The following is a 21670-nucleotide window of genomic DNA, read 5'->3' as shown; positions in this document are numbered from 1 at the left end:
ACAGATAACAACAGGAATATTCCAAGTGAAAGTGATACAATGTAGAGCCCTTTGTTACTGACTAAAGCAAGCAGAAGAGAATTATTCCACTTTCCGGCCTTTCCACTAGTTTTCTGGAATTCTAGGTGTTGACTCTACTCTGCTGGTGCTCATTTTTCTCCCCTGACAGTAAAGGCAGCCAGGCTGAGGAGGCATTTCTAGGCTGCTTGCATACAACTTGGGGGATTATGACTTTTAAAATTAAAACAAGAGGCAGAAAAGCACTTAATGAGATCTAATTAGAACAAGCAGGGAGGAGAAAGACAAAATCTTTCTTACCTCAGATGTGAATTTCTTTTTCCTTGAAATAAAAGAGCAGGATGTTCTGAGGAAGTTTACATCCCAGAACTGAAGTCTGGACAGTCCTTGAACAGCAAGGGATGGCAGAGTCAAGCTCCAAAAGCAGCTGTATTTTAAGCTTGTCTCAGTACTTTGGAAACATCTGCATTCTTTATCAACACTCATAACCAGTAAAAAGATGAAGCAGTACTTCTGCAGCTGCAGTAGAGTGATGTAACTAGCATACATTGAATTTTATTTCAAGTTTTGGCTACCTCTCATGCCAGGGCAGTGGGGGATATTGTGGATGGCTAACACACAAAAGATACTCATGGCTTGTGGAGTGGTGACAACTGAGTTTTTCATATTACATATCAGAGACAGTAAAGAGACTGAGAAAAAGAAAGTCCCTACGTAAGTACCCATCTGCAGTGGGAACCCATCCCTGAGGTTCAATGGTGAAGAGTAAAGAATGAGGCTGTTGGTTTATGTCTGGAACAGAGAAACTCTTGAGCATCTACTCCAGATAAAATTAGAATAAACCCAAATACTGTGTCTAAACTTGATGTATGACTGATTGCTGTGATCAGAAAATACATGATTGAGCATTAAGAGTCTGCTTGATTTTCAAACAGTCAGGTGTGGGTTGTCTATGATGAAACACTAATAGGAGGGTTTGATCCCATGCTATTTCCTGCCTTGGGGCCAGGGAGATAGCCAGACCACATGCTAGGCTCTTCTAAGCCATTAACCTTTTTGAAGTTTGCCCATGCTGATTTATCTCTCCATCACAAAAAACCCCTAGAAACACCCTAGTACCTGGCACTCCAGTGATCCCCTTGATAAAGACAATTTCTCATTTTATGAAGGCATTTATTTAGGTGTCTGCTAGTACAAAGATGGGACAATCATCTCTATATTGTGGATTGCTTTGATGAGACTTTAAAGGACATCTCCAAGCTCTCCAAAGACCAATTGTAATGAATATTACGGTCCAATTCAGTATGAGATTTCTCCACAAGCCAGAAAAATACGCTTTGCCCAGTTTATCAGACAGACAGAAGGCTCATTTGATTAGTAATTACCCGCACTTTTCCTCTACTTTTTCAGGGTAGAATGGCTTAAACTCTTATGGCCACGTCCTTGAAGAGGGAGAAACGTAGCACAGGACCAAACACACATGTGGTTCCTGTGCCTAAGTGTGCAGGTGAGATCAGTGGCACTGCAGACTGCTAACAAGGCACCTCATTAGTTGCACACAGGAATATTTCCCCACGGACCCTCTTGTGGTGGTCGTGGTGTGCCAAAGCCCAGCAGCTGTTGGGGAGCTCTGTAACATCCTGACACCTTCGTGTCCCCTTAATGCCAGAGCAGTTCACATGTCTGAACAGTCACCATGGAAGGCTATCAACCTGCAGTGCTGCCTCCTGCACTGACTGCCAGCCTCACACACTTTGCTGCAGGTGGGAGCACACCCCTGTGCCTCTCCTCACCCTGAGGATGATGCTCTGCCACTCCTCACCCCAAGGATGATGCTCTGCCTCTTCTCACCCCGAGGATGCTGCTCTGCCTCTCCTCACCCCGAGGATGATGCTCTGCCTCTCCTCACCCCGAGGATGATACTCTGCCTCTCCTCACCCCAAGGATGACACTCTGCCTCTCCTCACCCCGAGGGTGCTGCTGTGCCTCTCCTCACCTGGAGGATGACACTCTGCCTCTCCTCCCCAGACCCTGCTGCAGCGCTGGGTTTTTTGGTCCTGGAAGCACAATTGTGTCTGGAGAGAGTGTTCCTCAGCCTGACTCTGATGTTCTGGGAAGATGTATGTGTGCTTATTTTCAGAGGTTCACTACTCGAATGGCAAATCAGGTCTGATCAAGGCTCTGGTGCACGACAGCTCCTGATAGGACTTGGCAAAGTAATACAGAAGAGCCCATGCTGCCCACTGATTGAATTGCAGACTGACCTCTCCTGCCTCTTTCCTGGCAAGACTTTTGTTCATCTTTTTGTGCTCAGTATTAGCCTCCTCTGATAGCCCCCATTCCAGTCTGCCAGCAGTATTTATTACCTTTTCCACAGTATGGCTGTTTTCAGTTTTCTTACATTTCCAATTATACTGCACAGTTTCCATTGATCTGTTTTCTGTTAGCATGAAAATCAGAGCTGTGATCTATATAATTTAAGACTCTACCTTCATTAACCTTCCTTTTGTTTTTAAGGCAGACTATTTAAATTGATCTTTATTAAATAAAATTACAGGAGCTATCAATCCTCATGCTTCACGGTGTAAGTTGATCAGTGGCTAACTCAGGAAGTAATTGCCAGAGCACCTCTTTGTTAGGATGCTGGACAATTAGATGTGTTTCAGCAGTTTCATTATTTCCAAGGAGTATATAGCATCCATACGGGATAGTATTCTGCACTCACAGAATTGCTGGTAAATTTTGATGTGGAATAAGAGAGCAACTGGATGGGACGGACTCTTACCATAGCAGCTCATTTCTCAGCTGCCACAGTGGTTAACACCTTTCTGCTGATGCATTTCCAGGGCCAGATCCTTTGCTGATATGCAACAGCACATATCCACTGAGCTTATTGTGATACAAAGATCCTCAGCTTGTGTAATTCAGCACAATTTGAACAGTGACTACCTGTTATTTTGCCCTCTCCTGTGCTAGAGATGGGGGTGTGAATGAAGAGCTTTTATTATGAAAAGCATGATTCTCACCCCATTTCTCCAACTGCAAACTGCAACCTTTGGCTGTTGCGGTGTTACTTCAGTTTTGCACCAAATCAGAATTCTGTATGATCCAGGGAAACTAAAAACTTAAGTATGGGATGTCTACACTCTCTCAGATATGTCCTCCCTTGCTGTGATTCTATGTATCCTAGCTCCTTAAATTGACTTTTCACATTGCTTAAACATATTTAGACACAAGATTTTACAGTTACAGGGAAGTTGCTTTCAACATCCCCCTACTCTCACTCAGATCCTTTCTCTCTCATGTTCTCACCATATTTAAGAATTCTGCACAAATGAGCATTAATGAACCAATTTAAAATTATTTTTCTATGAGCAATTTCAGCTGCAAGACGCTTGATTATGTGAATCCAAATGATGTGGGTGAGGGGAGGGAGAGCACAGAACGTGTCTTCGCTGCAGCAACCCGTGAGCAGTTTCAGAGCAGGAGCAGGTATGTGCACCAGGGCTGAGCTGCCACCTGAATGCTGTCTGCACAGCACTGCGTGGAGAGGAGATGGCTCAGGGCTGTCAGGGAAACACAAAATCACATCCAGGCAAGCAAACAAAAGCCCTTCTTCCCTGTGTCTCTCTCCTGAAGCCCCACCTGGCAGTGGCTCTGCAGGACCTTGGCATCTGCAAGCCCGTCTCCCTCCTTTGGCAGGGAAAGCAGCACTAGGAGGTTTGTGGGGTGAGGTCCCTGTGGAGGAAAAGGTGGAGGCACAGGAAGGGTGGGTGGATTTGTGTCACCAAACACAAGGTGCATCAATCCAGAGTGGGAAGAGATTTAGCAGCTGTGTCTGTAAGGCGCAGTAGCATGTAGGGACTGATGATACCTTAAAACCTTGTGTGCAGCAGCTGTGCACACTAATATATTGGTTTTCAATCCCAGGTACATTCTTATAACTTAGCTCTATAAATTTTAAAGTTAATTCAGAAAGGAGTTATTCAGTATTGCAATAAAACGTGACAGCTTTGTTCTTTTCTTTCTTCCTGAAGCATGAGCATGGAAGAGAAACTGGTCTGGTGCAGCAACCAATACCCACAAGTTAAACCACAAGAGTTCCAAGGCTCAGTCCACCTCCCATGAAAGTTGGGCACCAAATGGGATCCAACCCACAGGAACTGAATCCTATGGCTCCAAACACCTCTGAGAAGGAAGGTCTCAGGTTCTTTCCTAGTTTGGGGTGGTTTCCACTTTGCCTTCCAGCTCAAGGGTAAGTTTTAGTAGAGGGGGCATTACTGGCTTTGGCTTTGATTGCTCTGCAAGGGAGGGCTGTCTGGTGGGTGCAGAAAAGGCACTGGCTTCCAAACTCCAGGTTTTTTTCCTTCAGCTCTAGTATTGACTTTCTCTCTGACCTTGGGCACATCAATTCTTCCACTGAAGTAAGTGGGAACTCAATTGCATTTTACGTTTCTTTATGAATCAGATTCTCTTTCTGCAAAATGAGGATCGTAACACTTAACTACCTCTCAGAAGTGCTCTGAGGCCTAACAACAAATTAATGTTTAAGATCCTTGGATCTTTTCAAAGAAAATTCCAGTGAAAAATGTCAATTTGTTGAAAGTGAAAAGTTCTGCAGATGAGGATTGTTTTCAATGCATTTCTTAGCTTAGGAAAAAAAAAGATTTAAAGCATAGTTTTAAAATGGATTAAATGCCCTGTTTCAGCATTTTGAAAGTGAAACATTTTTGGTTTTCGTTTTGAAATTACTTTCCATTTATTTTTTTCATTATATTATGTGCTATAAATATGACACAAAATCAAGGAAAATTGAGGCATGACATCTCTGTTTGCTAAAAGTGAGCTGCTTTGAACTACCTGAAAGGGTATTACTTTTTTTAATTTCCACTGCAGAGAACTCTGACATCTCCTGGATTTTCTCTATCTGGCACAATTTCAAAATCCACCAGGAAATGGGATTTTTGTCCTCCTCAGAATACATGAGGGCATGAAGTCTGTCACACTGCTCCCAATGTCACACGGGGCTGCTGTCCTGAGGAACTCTTCTACTAAAGCAAAAAAATATTAGATCAGAGTCACAATAAAAACCAGCATTTGCTATGCAAAATCACACAGAATAACTAGGTTGGAAGAGACCTTCAAGATCTTTGAGTCCAACCCACGCCCTAACACCTCAACTAGAACATGGCACTGAGTGCCATATGCAGTCTTCTTTTAAACACATCCAGGGATGGTGACTCCAACACCTCCCTGGGCAGCCCATTCCAGTATTTTATCACCCTTTAGGTAAAAAACTTTTTCCTAATATCAAACCTGTATTTCCCTTGGTGCAGCTTAAGACAGTGTCCTCTCATTCTGTCAGTTGCTACCTGGAGAAAGAGACCAACTCTCACCTGACTACAGCCACCTTTTAGGAAGCTGTAGAAAGTGATGAGGTCACCTCTGAGTCTCCTTTTCTCCAGGCTAAACAACCCTGGCTCCCTCAGTTGTTCCTCACAGGGTTTGTGTTCCAAGCCCCTCACCAGCCTCGCTGCGTCCTCTGGAAGTGCTCAAGTGTCTCAATGTCCTTCCCAAACTGAGACACCCAGAGCTGGACACAGCACTCAATGTCCTTCCCAAACTGAGGGGCCAGAACTGGACACAGCACTCGAGGTGCAGCCTCAGCAGTGCCGAGTACAGGGGAGGAATGACCTCCCTGCTCCTGCTGGCCACACTGTTCCTGATCCAGGCCAGGATGCCTTTGGCCTTCTCGGCCACCAGGGCACACTGCTGGCTCATGTTCAGCTGCTGTCACCAGCACCCCCAGGTCCCTTTCTGCCTGGGCACTGTCCAGCCACACCGTCCCCTGCCTAGAGCACTGCAGGGGTTATTGTGGCCAAAACGCAGGACTGGGCACTTGGACTCATTAAACTTCATCCTACTGGACTCTGCCCACCCATCCAACTGTTCCAGGTCTCTCTGCAGAGCCCTCCTACCTTCCAACAGACTGACACACCCCCAGCTTAGTGTCATCTGCAAATTTACTAGTGATAGACTCAATACCCTCATCCATGTCATCAATAAAGATATCAAACAGAACTGGCCCCAGCACAGAGAGATACAGGACCTGTGGAAGAAGATAAAAGGCATGGTCGGAAGATGCCCAGACATTTTAGTCAGTTGTGCCCGCTGGACACCATTTCCATAACACTGCAGGTGTCTAAGCATTGGAGCAGGTGACCTTCAATTCCTGCTGAGTCTCTGTTGTGGGAAAATTTTAAATTCTGTCTGATGTTTGTAGGAAAAGCATAAGTAAATCTGACCCTGCACTAACAGGGTAAGCACAGATGAAGTTCTCCTTCAACCCTGCAGACTGATGTCATTACTTCCTTGGGCAATGTCGTGCTGACACCAGAATATCCTTGAGAAGGCAGGAAGAGAGAGGGGAAACTGAGTTTCAAAATGACACGTACAGAAATCAAAGAGAAGCAGAAGGGGAACTGGCTGGACTCACAAGGCTCATTGGCCAAGAGAAAAAGGACGGACTTCTGAGGGATCCAAACACAACAAATACTAAAAGCAAAACTAAATTCTGCTGAAACATTTGTCCATAATGCCCATTGCACATTGTGTGTATAATAAATTCTAAAAGAAATCAACTACTAAGAGTTATGAAAGTTTCTTCTCACAATGAAAGTTTGTTCCAAGTCCTTTGCTTTCTAGCCAAGCTAAAACATCCCAATTCTTACTCATTCACATCCCAAGCATAGTTTTAATTTGGCCCCAATTCTGTGCTCATTTGCCTCCCCTCTTGTTACAGCAGCAGGTCTGCCCTGAGCATTCAGCAGGCAGCATCAAACCTGTGGGCTGTGGGTGTGCCCCTGAGATGGGAACTGCCCCAGGCAGAACACAGGAATGTCCACCCCTGATCCAGCAGAGTTCAGGCGAGCTGGACAAGGGCCAAGTTGCAAATTAGGCTTCATCTTTTGTGACGCCAGCTGCCAAACATCTTAATAGCAAGTATTCCACTTTAGCCTCAATTTCAGGGGATCCAAACATTTCCTAAGAGATGTGGCATGAGGTGGAAAAGGTGCAGCTCCAGCTCTCCTGTCCCAGCCTTTCTCTGTGTGTTCAAGCACGTCAGTAATGTTGTATCAAACATTGCAGGCAAGCGTTGTGGCCACAGGCATGTGACAAGGGTCTCCTTGTACTATAAAGGTCACCGGGCGCTTGCAAGCTGGTTTCAGCCAGATGAAATGTATCCTGTGTTTGCACTGTGGCGCTTTCCAATGCCCACACAGAGCCAGCACTGTAGTCAGCAGGACAGAACTGCCTGTGTCACCACTGCCCTCTCACCCCAGAGACAGCATGTCTCCATGCCCGTGACCTTCCTTACTGTGACTCTCCTGGTGATCATATTAAAGGGAACAAGGTGATCTGAGCCCTATCTCTGCTGACACTCTGAATTCCCACTATTTATCAGCTTCTCTTTTAAAGGATTTCAGATTGCATTTCCGTATCTAGCATATGGAGACTTTCATTTATGTGACAGGTTGATTCTTTTATCAGGCATTTATAAGGATTTACAATACCAGCGCACTCCTCATGCAGCACAGGATTTCTCACAGAACAAACACTGGCAGAGGGACGAGATGTCCTCAGAGCAGTTTTTCCTTCTCTTTCCTGTCCCACCTTTCCCAGGCTTTGCAGAGGCAGGTCAGTACAACAAAGGCTGTGAAAACACTAATGCTCTTCCCAAGCATTTTCTGCAGGGATGAGTGATGATGGATGCAGGCCCATTAAAAGAGCCGAGTACATGAGGCTCTTCTGTCCTTGTGAGATGGGGATACAGGCAGCCAGAAATCCCCTGCCAGCAGGTGAACAGCGATAGGCAAAGGAAGAGAAGAAACGCGTTGAACCCTGCAGGAGATCTGCAGAGAGGAGACAGATACTGGATTTGCAGAATAATATCCTCCAGGACAGAGCCTGCAGGCCAGGGATTTCTCCTTTTTGACAGCTTACAGTGAATGAAGCACAAAATAGCCTGCTGTCTCTGCAGACAGCAAGGATATTTGGAGATGTCAAACTGTAGTACAGAGGATGCACAAGAGGAATGGAGACACAGCTAACTACCTCCCAGGCTTCTTATTTCTTGTTCCAAGTGGGAGATCCTGAAATCATGCAAGTTTTTCTTGCATTTCTGCTGGAATCAAAAATATACCTTTCTTTCTGCTTTGGGCTACCAGATGGAAATAAAGCTTATATGGTCTTTGTTATCTGTCCTTGGTTCAGATTTAGAATTGCCTGGATTTAAACCCCACGTATTTTCAGTCCTAGCAAGGGACAGGGGAATATCAGTGGACACAGCCAGGCATAAACTCCAGTTTCCCATTTCTAAATTCCACGTAGAAGCAGTTTCTCAGATTCTTTCAAGGGTTTATACGGACATTTATATTAAGTTTATTTCTGCTGCATAGTTGATAATTTGCCTAATATAGCTCCAGTCTCATACTGAGATTCACTTTCTGATTTGACTTTGATTTGACAGTTGCATTTGGTAGTCTACAATGATCAATAACATGTTAGCTTTGGTAATGCAGTTTCTTGATTTTTGGTTCGAGTTGGTTAAGTGCCTTGATAGAATCTGTAAAGTGCCCAGAGGCCCATTAGGCTCCATTAGGCCCCCAGGAACAGCCCTTCAAGTAGAGGCTGATCTAAAACTGCCCTGCTTCTGCCCAGCTGACCACCTGGGGAAAACAGGGCACTGCTTCTTGGCAGCAAACCCTGTCAGAGTCCCTTCCAAGATCACGAGCCTGTCCTTGTGTAGACACTCAATGAACTGGTGAAGAAAAGAAATGCTTTTGTGTCAGTTTCGGTCACCAAACTGGCTGAGAGCAGCAGGCATGCTGGTTCCAGGGGCAAAGCTGCATCACAGCTGGAAGGATGTAGAGAACCAGCTACAATACTCCACCAGCAGAGAAAGCTCCTCCAGGAAAATGACAGTGTTGCACTAACTATCTATTTGGCTTTTCTCATTAAACATTAAAAGTGTCTTCAGCTGTTTTACCATCACCTGATATTGCCACTTGAATTGTGAATGGCCACATCTACTTGGGGATTAATTAGGTTTAATTAATTTATAGCTACACCTTACTTCCCTGGTATTCAATTGCCTGAAGATGTATGTGTTGTCCATAGTCTCCCCTTCAGCTTGAAGGGGCAAAAGGTACTTTGAAGTGATAAATAAGTCTCAGTAAAGCTGGAGTTGGGATGAGGGGGAGAGATTATACAGTGAGGACCTGGTCACAACACTCACTAGAACTAGCACTAAGCTGACAGAGCAAGCAGTAAATGGGCTGCAAAGAAGGGTCTCATCCTTGGTCTGCACAGGGAAGAGCAATACAGAGAGGGGAGCTGATGCTGCCTGCACAGAGCCCCTTCTGACACTGCAAACTGAGAAGGTCTGTGCTCTTGAATGAGAATGGTCTGAGCCTCCTGCTCTGTCCATATACTGCCAGACAGACAGGAAAAGAAAGGGGAAACAGGGCAATGTTTGAGGAGGAGCAGCACAGAAAAGGCTATGAAGAGTATGGTTTAAACCCACTGAAAAACACTTGCAGCCAAGTGCCAGCCATCCAATATGCAGGCACAGTTGGATAATGTTAAGGGTGATGGCTAGCTGCAAACAAATTCTGGGTGCCTGTTATTTTGCTGAGAATTTCCATGCATTTTGGAGAGTTTAAATCAGAACTTTAATGGGCTTTTGATGTTGTTTTAGTTTGGTGAATAGTTTCCCGTTGTATCTGCTTATTCAGTGAAATAGCGAGGAAGCGCTGTTACAGTGGAAGATGACAAGAGACTATAGAAGCCTATCTCAGCTGCATTTGCACAGCAGAAGCCTTTAAAAATCACTGTGCTATGAACAAGACATTTCCATATTTCACGGCTATTTTTGCTGGATGCCTGAAGTTGATGATACAGCAAAAAAAATTGAATGAAAGGAGAAGAGAAAAAAGTCCTTCTGCTGTTCCTTTCTTTCCCACAATTTGCATCTTAGCCATGCTGCTTGGCAAAGCCAAGAAAGCAAAGTATGTTGTGGCTGTAAAATGATAAGCACATGGGCTACGCTGAGGATGATTTCGCCCCAGCATTTAGGAAAATGGGGATTCATTTTGAAGTTGAACATTAGACTCTTTTTTTGCTTTGCTGCTCCTATTTTTTTTTTCTCCCCAAAAGCTTATAAGGGCAGCTGTGTCTCTTGGAAAAACAAGGTCAGAGGGATTCAGGGACATTGATTTTCAATGTGTGCTCCCACTTAAACTTATGGCAACAGAGAAATGAACCCCCTGTGTGCCTGGATAACCATCACCCCCAATACTTTGGTTACTTATCCAAGCCTGCAGAGATCTACCAGGCTCTATAGTTTTCATGGTGTAAAAAAGCATGCACAGAAAAAGTCAATAGTAGGCAGGGGCAGTCCTGCTAAGTGCTGCTTGGTGAGTCTGTAGGACATGGCACTAGACTGAGGAAGCTAAAAATAAGAAAAGGAAAACAGAAATGGACCTTCAAGGAAAGTTTTCTGCAGTATTAGTCTGTTGTGTTTCCAGAGAGGCTGCTCTGGGATATTATGCCCTTGTATGATGCTGTGCTCAAAATTATTGGTTGCTTTTCAAAGCTCCTAGAGTCTGGGGTTTTTTGGTTCTGTATCATTTATGCTAATTATCATCTGTGACCATTTCTTGGGCACCTTCCATGTGTTTGACAGTCTCTGTCCCACTGTGAAAGATGCAGTGTATACTGAAATGCCCTAATAAAATTGCATGTTCCTCTGCAATTAGCTCAGTTCTTATGGCATTGCTAAACAAGATAGACTTGGGGTATTTTTTTTTTCCAAAGAAGGATTTGAAAAGACCTTGTGGACTGCAAATAGGAGACCAGCTTGTGAATGATGGAAAAAGATTCCATCCCTGCTCAGGACCAATGGAGACTCCTACTATGCTGAAGGTTTTGAGCTTGCCGTGTGACTACCTGGCCATTTGGCACATAGCCAAACACCCCCAAAGGCCTTTCTTGTGCACCAAAATGTGCAAATGCCACTTATAAGGTCCTTTTAACCCAGATATAGTGAAGCATCTTGTCCTTGACCTACCTTCAGCAGCCATGAAGGGGATGAGGTTTTTCCTTTAGATCTGCAGACCAAATAAAAGGAGAGACTTGCAGTTTTCTTTCACTAAAGGGTTCTCATGTCTGACATTATTACAGTGACCACTGGCAGCCCTGGGCTGGATGAGGGGCTGCCAGTGGGGACATAGGTTTAAACAGCAGGCTGAGATGTCAGAATAAGGAAAGCTGTCCCATCCCAAACTTTGGACTCTGGGGCTCAGGCAAGTCTCACACACCCCATGGAGGAAATGAGGTGGAGACCACAGCTCAGAGCTGGCAGTCAGAAAGTCAGCCAGATTGTCCCAAGTCGCTGAACATCTCTATTGCTCACTCTCTCCATCCATAAAACAGGATTGTAACACTTGTCTCAGATGGGTGTGTGAGGATCTGTGGCTGCAGTAAACTTTGAAGCTGTTGGCTGGAATACACCATACCAACACTCACTGTTGTTACCAGGGAATAATTCTTTGCCTATGACCCAAACAAACTGAAAGGGATTTTAGAAGGTGGCTCTGTGCCATAGGAATTACAGTGATGCTGGCTCTGGATAAGTAAATGGTTTGAACAAGTCTATCCTCTACCAAAGGCTGGAACACAGAAAAAGCCCATTTGATTGTGTTTTAGTAGTGGGATGATTCTCAATTTTTTTTTTTTTTCATATGCTTTTGGCTCTGGGAGCAGGGAAAAAAAAAGCATTAGAAGTACTCAAAACACTGGAAAAGCAAAGAGAACAGCTAACATTAATCTGACCCTCAATAGAACAGTGCAAACGAAGGCCGCTTTCATCAGATTTGTACTATGTTCATGGGAGAACTGGGAGCAATTCTAGAAATAAAATCCAAAATATGGGATCTGTTGCAGATTGCATCTGCTGAAATACCTGCAGGAGTCAGCAACTCCTCCTGCAGACTGGAGTTTGTGGAAACAACTAAAACTTTCCAACAAGTAAAACTTTCCTGGCTTTGACTATGTTTAGGTCAAAATTTGGGGAATTACTGGAGTTTCCCCAGGCTAATAGCAAAAAGTCAAGGGATGTAAAACTTATACGAAACACAAATGCAAATAGGGTCATACTCTAACACAGATGTGTCTGATACTAGAAGAGAATCCAAGCCCAGCAAAACCACTGAATCTTTCCCTTCCCTTTACAATTCCTGTTTTGATTCAAGTCTCTCATGAGGCTAAAAGAGGAGAAATTTAAAATTAGGTGAGAGATCTGAACTTCCATTAGAGACACTGAGATTGCTGTAGTTGTTACCAGAATAAAGTCCTGAGCTGCAATCATTGCTTCCTCTGAGAAGAGCTGGGCCCCTGTGCTCCAGTAAGGATTCACTGCCCCAGGATGGCCATGGTATAAGGTTTAATCAGGTTAGCTGGGTTTTCTCTCTTGATTTCACAGCCTCCATTCAGCCCACCAGATTATAAACTTTCAACATGTAATTGAACCTGACTCAAGGAGCCAATTGTGTTACAGTGAGCTCTAAAAGGGGGAATGGCAAGGGCTAAAGTTTTCATTCAACGAATGCAATTTCTATGCACAGAAATCAATTCAATTGACATCAGTTGAGCTTTAATGCTGAATTAAAGAGCTGCCAGGTTTCCCCCATGGGGCTTTTACAGTCCGGGTTTTATGAATTCATTAAAATGCACACACAAACTTTTAGGGAAATAGCATTACACTGTAATAAGAGCTACAAATCGACCATATTCCTCTGAGAGAGAAGTCTAATTTGAGTTGCCTAGTTGGCAAAATTGTTTTCCTTCACTTTGCATTTATTAACAGAGGGTGTCATATTTTCCCTTGTTTCCATTTTGGTTTCTAGCTGTTTGCTTAGCAGGGCAAAGCATCATGTTTAGAAATATCAAGGGGAGATTAAGTCTTTCAAGAGCAGGTGCCCACTTGGAAAGGTGCAACTGAGGCAAACCATGCTTCAGGACAGCCAGGAGGGTTGGGCTGGAAATCTGAATGACTCAGCAGACACTTCTAGATTGATGGTGTCTGCCAAGGGAAGTTGGAGCCCTCAGTCTAGGATGGAGATCAGCAGGTTGTCCTCAAAGACATCTGTGCTGAAGGGGAAACCAGCTTCAACGAGAGATGAAAATCGATCTTGGGCCAGTGGAGGAATGAGAGACTCAGACATTTTAGAAGAATGTCTGGAGTTTCAGTGACCAGATAAAGTTCACTGAAATGAATCTCACCAAAAAGAAGTAGCTTTGCAGCAGCCCACAGCTCCCAGTTTTTCTGCATTAACTGCAGACACAATTAAACTCACAAATTTCACCTTCCTCTGATTTACTGACAATGGCTGGGAAGCTGCAGGGGCAGCCACAGAAATCATGCCCATGGAAAAGTCCTCTGAACAGGTCAGCATCACTGGGCTGCCTCTGTCTCCGTGTTGTTGCCCTTCTCCTGTGGCACATGCTGCAGCACTTGCTGATAATGAGCATTCACAGGGTTTCCTTAAGTACATCTCTAATTGGATTGATGACCCCGGTGATTGGAGGTCTTGACCTATCCATAAAACAAGTGGGACTTAGAAAGCACAATTTCCTCATCCTGCTGTTTTCCTAGCATGACTTGGCTCCAGCTTTTGATGGATGAAGGAGTCTCTAGGGCTAATTCAGCTCCTGCAGGGAAGGCACAGTTGATGTCATTTGGGATGGCGAATTTTGCAATAGGGACACACATGCCTGTGGAAGAAGACTCTAGAGACAAATCTGACAGGAAGCCAACCCTCTGTCGAGTGGTAATAGATAACAGCCACTGCCAACTCTCATTTCCAGGCTAACTTAGTGATGTGGAATGACTCCATATGCTCCAAAATAGATCTGATCTCCGACTCTCATGGGTCAGGAGTATCTAGAGATGCAAAGGAAAGGGGCACAGAGCCACCAAGGACAGGACTCTTTGCTCCCAAGTCTGAAGATATCACAGTGTTGGATACACACGTGGGACTCCCTCCAAGCAAACAAAACTAAATGGCACCTCTGGCCCTATCTCTGTGACAAATCATCCAGAGCAGCTGAAGGAGGCATGACACAGACCAGATTCATACAAAGTCAGTGCATCTGCTGGTTTCCTCTGCTCCATCCCCGAGATGCCAAAGTGGCCAAGAGATCACAGTTGTTACAGCTGTGGGATGTGCAGTGTACAAAGGAATTATCTGTGTTACTTCTTTGGTGTTTTGCACAGACTAAGCTTCTTGTCTGTGCATTCATGAAGGATTGTGAAGAGGAACCTACAAAAAGATTAATTCAAAGGTTGTATCTTTGAATATCTTTGAATTGATGGACAGCTATTACTTTTAAAGAGCAGACACCTTCCTTTTCTTCAAATCTATCGGGTTCTTTTCCCCCAACAGCGATTTGCATAAAACCAGGAAAAGGAATTCACTGCAGATTTGCTGATGAGCCAGCTAAGATACTAGAGGGGGAGGGAGAGGAGTCCTCTCCACCTCCTTTTTTTCTTTTCAGTGGATCATGCTGAGTCTTTCCAGACAAAAAGAAGGCTCTTTACACATAAAGAACTCACAGGAGAAAAGGGGGAACAAGAGGTAACTAGGCCAAGCAGTCTTACAATCAGCCCTGGTGATCTGCATACCAAGAAGAAAGTTTCCTTTACCCATATCCCCAAACACTGAATATCCAGGTGGAAAGTTCCACCCAAGCTGTCTGGAGACCCATCAACAGCAGGACTGAGACCCTCCTTTTTAACCTGTAAATTGACACAAATGGGCAAATTACAGACCCAGCAGGAGGGATTATGCCTGAGGCAGACAAGATGCAATTCATGCAGCAAAAACATCCAGAAAGGGAAAGCTCAATGCCTCCATTCCTTGCCCAATCCTTTTTCCCAGGTCAAGAAGCAAAGCTAGTTGGAAACCGTTGTTGCCTCAGCAGGACACAAATCCTGCTGCTGGCCAAGTCCTGCAGGCAGTGGCAGAAGCCACGTGCTGAATCAGCTTTCCTGAGGCCACCTGGTTCACATGCCCCAAGCTGCCAACTCCAAATGGAAGGCTTCCTAGCCTGGAAAATCTTAGACACTTGTCAGTGCGATTGTATATGCAGAAAATGTCTGTGACAGATAGACTGCTAGATAGATCTTAATAAGAATTGTTCTTAAAACCAAATGTTCCAAGAACCTGATCCAAAAGAGAAAAATCCTGTGAGTCTAAGAAAAATAAATCCTATTAAAAGAAATTTGGAAACAAACCCTAAACACAGTTGGAAATAGGCCAACTTTAATAGTGTAGGTTATTGCAAATCTCTATTTATTTTATCCCCCTCTCCTTCATACTCCCACAGATGCCTCTCTAGACCTGCACTGGACCGTGATAATTCATTCCCTGGGAGACTTTCTCTGGAAAGAGAAGGAACGGGCAGATCGGAAACTTCGTCTGCATCCCGGCTATCAAAAGAGCTGCGCGGACGGACGGAGATTCCCGACGAGCAGCACCAAGGTTTCTAGGTTTTTGTTCGGGAATGTAGCTGGGAGCCTTTCGCACGGCCTTTCCCCCGCCGTGGATGCTTCACTCGTGGGGTGCGAGTGACACCCTGTGGTCAGCGCTCCCGGCTCCTCCGGGCCCGCCGGAGCATCCCTCTCCTCCCGGCAGCCACAGAGCCATTCTTCCAGCCGGGAGCAGCGACAGGAGCCACCGTTTGACTTAAAGGGCAAATGGCTCTCTGAGCATCCCGGAGCTTCAGCCAAATCTGAGGCTTGGAGTGGAATCAGAGGTTTTCTGGCCCCATGCGGCTCACTGCTCTTAACCTGCTGCTCTCCCGCCCGTGGGTGTGTTTGCCCGGCACTGCAGAGCCCAGCAGTGAATGTGATGCCGGGATCATCCCACGGCTCTGGCTGGTGGGCTCGGTAGTGTTTGGGGTAATAGTTGGACATGAGAACCTTAGAGGTATTTTGCAACCTAAATGATCCTGTGATTCTAAGGATATCTTCGCCCACGAGATTGCCAATCGTGCTCAGTTTGGGCAAAAGCTGGAGAATCACCTAAGCAAATGCAAAATGCAGCAGAGAATCACTTTGCAGAGAATCACTCATCTTGAATCCAGATCCAGACTCTCAGAGCTGTTCGGGCACACGTACTGAAAGCAGCATGATGGAGATGCAGGACAATAAATTGCTCCCAGGCTCACCAATAGCCAGACTGGACACATTCAAGGTTTAAGTAGAGGTTTGCTTAGCTCAGACCCAAGTCTCACCTCTGCAAATGTTTCTTTTCATGGATAACTGCGTATTTTGATTGTTATGGTTTTTAATTTTTTACATGGCATGAAGAAATGAAGACATCTTGTTCCCAACAGATATATGGAATCACTCAATCCACCACTGCATAATTATGAGGGCGCAGAACATTCTGGTTTGCTGTTGAGAGAAGAAGGGAAAAGTATCTCTCACAGGAGGAATAAGAACCCCACACTGCAATCACATAGTTGCTGTATTACTTGTCTGGATCAAGTATTATTTTGTTCAAAATGTCAAATTCTGGATGTCTGTGTTTCGCAATCCAGATAGTAGTTAGCTTAAAAATCATCCTTCTGTCACTGAATTTCCAAATTACATGAGAAAAAAAGTGAGTGAAAGGAACTCTGTCATTAGGTTTGGCAACTCCTTCCAATTCAGAAACAGACCAACAGTTTTCATGTGAATTCACTGCCCCCAGAACAATTAGGTGCTTATGATTTTAGGTTTTCCTGCAGTAAGAGGGAGAAATGATTAATCTCTTTATTAGGGATGCATGGGAGGAGAGAGTTCAGTAAACATTTGATCTACTGAATCTCCAAACTTTGGGGTTCCTGCCCCTCCTGACTCTTTTACAGCATTCCTCTCAATTGGATAATTTTAGATCTTTGCATACCTGCTAATATCGTCTGCAAAAGAAGGTGGGGGGAAAGTAGATTGCAAATTTGTATGCATTTGCATACATTTGCATAAATTTCAGCACATTTCCTCAGAGGTAGATGCCCTCCTGCTAGGAAGTGATTGTCCACCAAACTCTAATGTGAAAGTGCTACTACCTTCCTGTGTTCATCCATGACCAGAGGCAAGATGGGAGAGTCACAAATACTTCTGGGTTAAATATTCCATTTCCACAGCTCAACATCTCAGAGATTGAGCAGATCAGCCTAGAACACAGATTATGAAATAATTTCATATCTCTTTACTCTTATCTGTCCCAAAACACATACCAAAGGCAAAGCCCTGCTGCAGGTTGTCCCACAAAAGCACTCACAATTTTGCCTCTACAGGATGTCTGTCCACAAACCCATCTGAAATTTATGGGGTGTTCACCAAACTACTGCAACTCTACTCCTCCTTCCACAGGTATGAAAACATGGAGAAAAAAGCTGCCGGGTTTGTAGGCTCCAGCAACCACATATAGGAACAGCCAGTCAAGAAATCCCAGAGGCTTTGGTTCTGCCAGGTATTTTTCATTACAATAGCCCAATTCAATCATTCTCCATCTTGAGAGAGATTATGATGAACTGTTTCCATGGTTCAATCTGTAGTTCAGTGGTGGTCCTGGAGGTTGGTGCATCAAGCTCCCAGGAATCAGAAGACTTGGCCTTCACTGGAAACTGAAATGCCCAGCCCACCCGCATCACCATCTTCTAACCCTTCACGTTGTGCAAATCATCTTCCTAATGCAAAGAGCTTTAGTAATCAGGATTGTTAAATATACAGTACAAAGAAATGTGCAGTTCATTATTTTTTCAATGAAAACATATTAAATTATGCTTTTTGATATCTCTTTTTGAAAAGTGGATTATCAAATTTTCATGTGCTTGGATGTGTGTGCAGACTCTGTCCATACATAGCAAATGTGCTTAAAATACTAACATTTCCTTGCAATAGCTTGATTGATGAGATTTTGCTTTAAAAAGAGGAGGAGATGGAAATCAGATAAAAGAAGCTGGCTTGGGGGATTTTAATAGGAATACTTGTAAATCATGATTCACCCAACTATCAAATGATCCAGGAAACGACTGAGCCTCTTCTGAGCAATCAAGAAATAAAATTGGTTGCTGTGGACCCTCACCCACTGCAAAGTGCAGTAATTTGCTGCTGCTTGAATGGAACCACTGCTTTACAGCAGGTGACCTTCTGTCCCCAAAATGCAGAAATAAAGGAAAACCCTTGTGCTTTGTCCCAGGTGGTGTGGTCACTCCTCCAGCAGCTCTGTCCCTGAGAGCACCAGGTCTCAGACTGAACATACACTGAGTTTTCACAAGTAATGAGCAGAGGAGATGGGACATCCACACAGGATGTTATTCTTCATAGAGAATCACTGTCCTTAGATAAAAACATACCACATCTGTCAGGTTTCTGTCTATTTGTAGAAAGGACCAGGTTCAGCCTTGGATATGAGAGGTCTCCTTTCTTAGAGTTGCCCTGGCTGCTAAAGAGATGGTGCATTTTGAAGGAACTGAAGCTCCAGTAATTCCCCTCAATGCTGCAGCCTCAGATCCATCATCCTTTAGCTTTTAACAGCCAGAGGGAGACAGGAATAACTGTGCTTCAGAACAGGGGCTGGAACATTAGTCAAGCCAACCCAAATATAAATCCAGCACCATCAGGTCTTTCCCTGCAGCTATGTACTGTCTTCCATGTGATTTTTAGGAAACATTTTCCAATCTACTTTCTGATGACACCATCCTCAAGTAGCACCCAGGACATTATCCCAGTATTAACACACACACACAAAATCCCTCTTCCTGCGGTCAAATATTTCCTTCCACCCTGAGAGCTACCAGGTTGTGGGCACATCTGTTGGCTTGTTTATACTTTAATGTCATCTGAATAATAAGAGCATCTGGAAAAAGAAAACAAAACACAGGAAACCCTCTAGTGGGGTTGGTGCTGCTGTGTGTACCTATGGTAACTACTGTGAGCATTAAGATGAAGCACTTCAATAATAAAAAAAATCTAGAGGATAGATTAAAGTACCACAGCACTTTGTAATAGTATTTGTAATGCAGATAAAGCATTTGTATTCTAATTTTCAGCACCACCAACAAAATAAGTAAGTGTGCTTGGATTGCATTTTTCTTTCAAAAATGGTTCGAAAATTATTCATATTGAAGGAAAACAACTTAAACTGGATTTAGAAACACAATGCAAGTGGGAAAGTTGCTCGCTGTTGTCAGCATGACAAGAGCAACCTGTTCCTTTGATAAATGGTGCTTGAAGAAAGATACAAAGCTCATCTGCTTTGTGTTTTAAGTTTAATTAAGTAGAGAATTAATGTTTGCAAAATGCTTTGAGATCCTTCATCAGACAGAGCGCATACAAGTGCAAAGTGCTTTCAGCATGAAACACATTTCCAGGAGTCATACTAACCTATTTGTGTCTTTCTGAAAGCCTGATCTGCAGCCTGAAGTGGTCAGGGATAAGATCCCTGCTGACTTCAAGGTGTAGCAGATCAAGCCTGCAGGATATGAGTCTTGATTTAGTAGGTAAGTCCCCCAGAAGAGAGCTGGAATACTTCCACACTTAGAGTCAGGATCGGATTTAAGTAGCTTGCTTTAGAGAGTATATTTTTATATGCATGCTATTCACTGAGTCCTAGAGCTCAGGGCCAGGGAAGGCCATTAGCACAGCTCAGACAACCTCCTGTTTATTTCAGGCCATTACATTTTACCCCATGTCCCTGTGCGAGTGCAACAACCTGTGTCTGCTGGAACAGATCTTCCAGAAAGTGCTTCCAGGCTCTCTTTAAGGCCAGGTGGATGTAAGGAATCTACCACTTTCTTTGGACTAGTGCCTAATCAACCTCACTGCTTAAAATGCGAACCTTATTTCCTTATGTCTCCTTTGAATTTATCTGGCTTCAAGTCCTGGCCATTAGTTCCTGGCTCTACCTTTCTGCCCTGGACAGAAGAGTCCTATAGCAGACAGAAATTTGCTGCAGAAACATTTGCTAAGTTAGCATTACAAAGGCTACCTTAATTAGAGAGGAAGATCATTGCTCAGGATAAGAAAGGAATTGAAAAAATTAACATTAGTTTACAGGATGGATGCAGAGATATCTGTGCTCCAAAGATGCCATAGCCTAAAAGGACAAAAGCAGTCAAACGAGGGAAAAGTAAGGAAAATGGCTGCCATTGGAAAAGCATCTTCTTAGCTCTGTTTCATTGCCCGTCACTTGAATTAAGAAGACTTGGAGGTATTACCAAAAATTACTGAAAAAACCAAACTCCTTAACAGCATCCTTAACAGAGGTATACAATAACCTCCTTTTCTTGACAGTTACAGCCTGTGTCTTGGCAACACTTGGTTCCCAGGAGGAGCAGCAGAACAAGGACTGATTCGCCGAAGCAAATCTGGAACTCAGCAGGGCTGAAATCCCACCATATTTCTATGACAGCATGTAAGTTCTGGGACATGTGTGTAGCTCTGGGCCCAGCTTCACAATATTGCTTGTGCTACAGGAACACATATTCAGAGTACACAGGAACTGCATTTGGCCCATCACTCTGGCAGGCAGACGAAGCACCGTGATGGGAACCTGCTGCAAGTTAGAAGCTGGATACCAGCTCAAACCTTTAAACCAAACACATTCGGAAAGCCATATGCCACCAGCCCAGGCAGTGAGGAGAAACCTTCTGTTTGCTCAGAGCCCAGTGCAACTCCCATGTGTGGCAACAGAGATGGAGCTGAATGGGGGCCCCTGGACAGCACCTCTTCTGCAGCCACTCGGTGCATTTCCTGGGGCCTTCACCCACCTTCCCTGGCTGGCTCTGGCACTGGCACTGCAGGAGAGGTACAATTCAGTGTCCTGGAACATGTCCTTCATCCAGTGGGTCCTTGTCTCGGCAGAAGCGTGAACAGTGGTGAGAAATAAAGGATGGACCTTGGTGGGGGACTTCAGCTGGGTTTTATTAATTCCATGGGACTTTGTTCCACCCAGGAGTCAGCCTGCCAAAGCCAACTGAACTCGCTGGTTTTCACCTTAAATATGGGGGTGGGGAGTGGGGAGGGTACAGCTTGGAACCAATCCAGAATGGGAAGGAAATGACCCTGAACCTAAATGACAACCCATAGAACAAATCAAGGAACAAAGGGGAGAGGAGAACCAGGACCCTGCCAATCCCTCGATGTTCCCACTAGAACCTTCCAGGCTTCTGGGCGAGGCTGTGGAGTGATGGACAAGACCCTTAATTGTGAGTGACATCTGACAATCACTGGGGTAGACCAAAAGGGGTTTAACATGGGGGTACAGGGAGAAACCGTTGTGAAACAGTATAAAACAAGGAGCAAATACAGAAAACAGGTAAACTCCCCAAACACACCACTATACTCTTCTTTCTTACTTTGGTATTATCTTTAGGCTCTCCTTATAAAACCCCCAGTGCATGCAGGCGAAGAATTTGTGAATAGACAGGGGACATTCACCCCTGCATAAACACAAGTCCGGATACCTGACTGCTCCATGTCTCCCTGCCAGCACTTTTGAGCTGCAGCAAGTGAATATCATTAGCAGCATGCCCCAGC

Source organism: Sylvia atricapilla, chromosome 11 (genome assembly GCF_009819655.1).
Source record: "Sylvia atricapilla isolate bSylAtr1 chromosome 11, bSylAtr1.pri, whole genome shotgun sequence".
Classification (NCBI taxonomy): Eukaryota; Metazoa; Chordata; class Aves; order Passeriformes; family Sylviidae; genus Sylvia; species Sylvia atricapilla.
This window is presented reverse-complemented; position numbering follows the sequence as displayed.